The sequence below is a fragment of the Camellia sinensis genome, chromosome 9, assembly GCF_055761805.1.
Source record: "Camellia sinensis isolate YWXY chromosome 9, ASM5576180v1, whole genome shotgun sequence".
Taxonomy (NCBI): Eukaryota; Viridiplantae; Streptophyta; class Magnoliopsida; order Ericales; family Theaceae; genus Camellia; species Camellia sinensis.
In genome coordinates this window covers 126,589,418-126,594,655 of record NC_138969.1, presented here as the reverse complement: position 1 = coordinate 126,594,655, position 5,238 = coordinate 126,589,418, and the positions used below count along the sequence as shown (strand labels likewise).

Genomic DNA, 5,238 nt, shown 5'->3' with positions numbered 1-5,238 from the left:
TGTAAAGCTCATGGAAGCTTAATTAAATTTAAGTAAGATTAAAATAAATTAAGATTTGGTTAAGATTCGATAGATTAATTATCATGAGAATTATACAAGCAAATCTTAATTAAGATTAAAAGGTGATTGACTAGGTTAGGGATAATTAGTATGTTAATTTAACATGAGTCAATAAAATGAAAGATGAAGAAGCTTAATAAATTCAATTTCATTTGTAGGGCCTTTAGTTGAATTAGAAATTGAAGGTTGAGATGAATTAAGAAACCATAAGTAACGAGCTTAATTGAATCAATTTAATATGTAAAACTTTATGGGAAATTTATTAAAAATTTGATTCAAATTAATAAAATTAGATATGATTAAATTAAGTCCCAATTGGAAATAATTACACTAATTACGTAGTAATTATAATTAATTATGACTAAGTGATGTTTAATTAAGTTAATGAACAATTAGTGTGTTAAGCCCATCCTAATCAGAATTTAAGTTGTGAAATAGTATAGAGGTTTGAGGGTATATATGTATATGCTGTGCTGGAAGCCTTGGGTACACATGTTATATTCTCAAGAGGTGCGTGTGCTTTGTATTCATTTGTTTTGCTGAGCCAAGAGGTAAGGGTTAGTTCATCTGCCTTGTGTTGGAAGAACTTAGAAAGTAGGAGAGAGCACTGAAAGAGAGAGGGAGAGAGCAACGTAAGGAGAGAAAAAGAGAGAACTGAGAGAGAGAAAGAGGGAACCGAGAGGGAAAAAGAAAGGAGGAGAAGGAGGAGGCTTAAGAAGTTGTGAAGGGATTCACCAAATTGAAGATTGTAGGTAAGAAATTTCATCCTCTTACTAGTATTGTTTAAATGATCCAGACATAATTTGATTCAAGATGGATTTTGAAAGAATTAAAAATAAAAGATTTGAAGAAACTTTGAGTTGAGATGGGTTTCAAGAAGATTTCATGGCAGGTATGTTTTAAGTCAATTAATCCCCAAATTCCTTGTAGACAAATGTTTTCCTAAAGATTATAATCTTCTATGCATGGGTTAAACATATAAATATGAAATTGAGGTTTAATTTAAGAAGATGGAAGAAAATTCAATTAATTTAAGAACAAAGAAGTGGGTTTAGAAATTTATTATTTGAGCTTGATTTTTATTATTTAATTAATCCTTCACAATTTTGACCTCATTTTTTGCATATCTCAGGATTTTTATAAGTTTTGAGATTTAGTTTCATGATCAAAAGTAAAAGAAAGAAACGTTTTGGCACATATTAAGTTCATGGAATTTTAAGTTTAATTTTGGAATTAATAAGATTTTGATGTTTTGATTTAGAAAACAATAATAACTTCATGTTTTCCATTGATTTTGAGTGTTTTAGGTTGAACCCTAGCTTGAGAAACGGAAGAAATTGACTTAGAACCAACAACTTTTTTGGACAACAGTAGTTTACCAAGCACCGCATGTGCGATGAGGCCTTCCGCACGTGCGGCACATTGTTTGCAACAACAAAGTTGAATTTGTTTTAATTGCATGTGCCCCCGCATGTGCGGCCAGGGTTCCGCATGTGCGGCCCTATTCACCATACGTGTGGTTTGCAGGGTAGTCACCCATTTTGTTTCTTTTCATTTCTATTGACCTCCGGATACCCGCATACATGTTTTGAACCTTAATAAAGATCAAATGCATTTAGTAACCAACCTAAAACAAGTTAGAAGAATAGCAAAAAGTTAAGTAGAAACTGATTAACCTTGTTTGTGCTTAGGAAGTTCAATATGTCAAGCCTTGAAGAGTTTAGCCTTGAACAAGGAGCCACTGTGAGTAGTAGTGTAGTAAAGTTATGTTCTTAAAGTTATATTTTGAAATGCAAATATATGATATGTTTAGAAAGTCATATTATTATTTTGTTATGAATGAACATCATATACTTTTGTATCATCTAGTACGATGACATCTTGGACTTATTTGTTATTGGAAATCATGCCAATAACCTCTTTCTAACTAAGCTATGCCACCTCTTGTGGCCTCTTGTCTTGTAAATCGAAATGCCATGATAATAATCATCGTTATGTATATATGACAATCTTGTTTTGCTTGAAAAACTATATTATGTTCAATTGCTTGCATGCTTGGTTTTGCTAAACTGCAGGTGTTCATTCATTAACCACTTTGCTATATTACTATTCATTGAGTTTTGGCTCACCCTTTTTCCTTACATGTGTGTAGGTGAGTAACATGAAGGGTAACGTTAGAGTTAGCATTTGAAGATTCTTAAGATAGCCTTCTTGGAGTTGTCGCTTGGGCGAAGTCTACATTATGAAATTGTGTCTTGTGAATGGTTATATTTCATTTACTTGTGTGGGTAATGCAAACATGATATATATGTAATATGTTCATGTTAGTTACGCACTACTCATGGACAGTTTTTTTTTTTTTTTGGATTAATTGTTGTAAAAAAAAAACAAAAAAAAACAAAAAACAAAAACAAAAACAAAAACAAAAACAAAAACAAAAACAAAAACTTCTGCTTGTGGCCCCAGTATTTTGTTAAATATTTTGTATTTTGTCAAGATAGGCCTTGATAATCTAAGATTATTGGTCGGTCACCTCTCTAACCCTTAGGAGCGGGTTAGGGTCGTAACAGTAGCATAGCCTGGGGCACATTTCCTAGAGTGCCTTGTGAGTATCTGTAGACACCTCATTTTTGATTGCCCTTAAGACTTGGGTGCATTAGGTTGAACACTCGATAATGAAAAGTTATACTGTACAATCGTTCAAATTCTTCAGCAAAATGCTTCGATTTTTGAGCTTCCTAATCCCAACTTTACACCCCATTTTGACCAAAATTATTTTAGACCTTAAAACCTTTTTTTTCAAAATATTTTTCCAAATGTTCCTACAATGTTCCGAGGCTCGCATGTCATTTAAAATATTGCACTTTTCGGTAAACCAAGTAAAGACAAAGTGAAAATAAATGGAAGGGAGGTGAACTCATTGAAAAATATTTAAAAACTTCTTATTTATAGGTTTGGAGTTGAAGGAAATAGGAGGGGTTGGAAGAAAACTAGTTGGGGAAAATGTTGAGCATCAAACTGTTAAAAAAGAAATGAGCAGCCTTCACTAAATTAGGTATATCTCTTGTACACTTAGAATTTAGGTGTGAGGCCATGACCATTGGAAAATAGACTTCTAGGGCTTTAATTTAGACTCAAGAATCACCTAAACTTGAGTCCAGATGATGGAGATATGCCCATTTGAAGTCGGGTTTGCGAGCTATTTTTTTGGACTGCTCGACCACTTTTTGTGGTCAGCCGTACAAGTCATTGGTCGGTAGGCCAGGTGTCCCGGAAGGTAGATATTTATAGCCAGCTGTCCTCCCTCCCATGTGCGTGCCTTGCACCAGCTAGCTCCATACAGATATTTTCGAGATACTAAGCTATTTTTCTATAAATACTTGACCATCTCTTATGGTTTTAGGTTAGAAAAAATTCCTAAGTGCTCAAAACTTGTAAAACACTCTCCCTCTCTATCTTGCAATATACATACACTCTATATGCACTTCATCTAACCAAAACTCGCACTTCTTTAATTTAGCATACAACTTTTTTTTTTCTTTTTTTTAAGGGTTTGCAACACAGTTCTCAAATGTTGTTCATGATCAATTCTACTCTTTGAGTATATTAAAATGTCATCAATAAAGACTATGACAAATTCATCAAGATAGGACTTGAAAATTTGATTCATAAGATCCATAAATGCTGCAGATGCATTAGTCACTCCAAATGGCATAATAACAAATTCGTAGTGACCATACCTTATTCTGAATGCAGTTTTCTCAACATCTTCTTCTTTCACCTTCAATTGGTGGTATCCAGATCTCAAATCAATCTTTGAAAATACTTGTGAACCTTGCAACTGGTCAAATAAATCGTCAATACGAGGCAAAGGGTATTTGTTTTGGATCATTACCTTGTTTAACTCCCGGTAGTCGATACACAAGCGTAAAGTCTTGTCTTTCTTTTTCACAAAAAGTACTGGTGCTCCCCAGGGTGAAGTACTTAGTCGGATAAAACCATTATCAAGTAAATTTTGCAACTGCTCTTTCAATTCTTTCATTTCAATAGTTGACATTCTGTAAGGAGTTTTCAAAATAGGCTGAGTGTCTGGTACAAAATTGTAGCTTGACTTTTCGTGCTCCTTTTAGATACAATAGCCTACAGTTCGGACTCCCGTGGTTTTGAATCTAATTCCACAAGTGCAATGTGAAATAGAAAAACACAAATGAGTCCAAATCCGACAAATCTTTTGAAAAATAGATTTTGAATCAAAAATGCCAAAAATGGACTGCTTTGCCAGATTACAGAGTCGCCACCTAAATATTTTTGAAAAAATTAGGAAACCCGAGACTTGTGCCAAAGGCCACATGTCCGTCATCACCAAAGTGTCTCAACTCGGGAACTTAGGCATGAGAGGGGAAGGTCATGAATTGAGCACCCCACTCGCCTGATCAAAGATCGACCTTTACTAATCATGATGTGATTTTTATTTACATTATATGTTCTTGTTTTGATTTATTAGGCTAGCATTACTATGTGACGCACTCAAGTATAGACTAATTTACAAAAATTGGAACACTTTGATTTCATATTTGTTTAAAAATTATTTTGAATACGCGTCACATAACAAAGTGAGTTTGTATGCACATTAATCAATTTATTCCAATTCAAGCAATTAGCCTTCATCCACAGGTATTCAAGAGTTATATCAATTAAGCACTGAGCCTCATGGAATTATGCTTTGATGACGTGGAAACAATCACATGCATGCGGTATGCTAAAGCAATTAAATGCTCACCTAGTACTCCAAGGCAAGCGAAAAAGATAAAAGAGTTAGAAAAAAAGAAAATAATGCATGATCCTAACTAATGCAATATGACTAATGCAGCACAAACAATTATGCCTAATGGGCTCGGCTACTAACATGGTATTTGAAGCACTTTGATGGTATGCTGTCCAAGCACGTATTCAAAAAAAACTTAAACAATAACAATGCTTAGTTAGAATGATGAACTGCGCTTTGATGCATGCAAGATAAATGGATATTTTGGACATGGAAAATACTAATTAGACGTGATGCTTTATTCTACCATCATAAGTAGAGAAGTAAAAGGAAGAAAGTAATAGGGGACGGAAGACATACACACTTATTACAATTTGCCCTCATGCAAGAGGGTCCGAATGTCCAAATTAAAC

At 34.0% G+C, this 5,238-nt stretch overlaps 1 long non-coding RNA gene across 1 annotated transcript; it reads left to right on the top strand.

The window, feature by feature from the left end:
• Window positions 1–543: 543 nt before the first annotated feature.
• LOC114296008 (uncharacterized) lies at window positions 544–2,398 on the top strand. The gene is made up of 2 exons (XR_003641070.2): window positions 544–812; window positions 2,213–2,398. It is a non-coding gene; the product is annotated as an uncharacterized LOC114296008 (long non-coding RNA).
• Window positions 2,399–5,238: the final 2,840 nt, after the last annotated feature.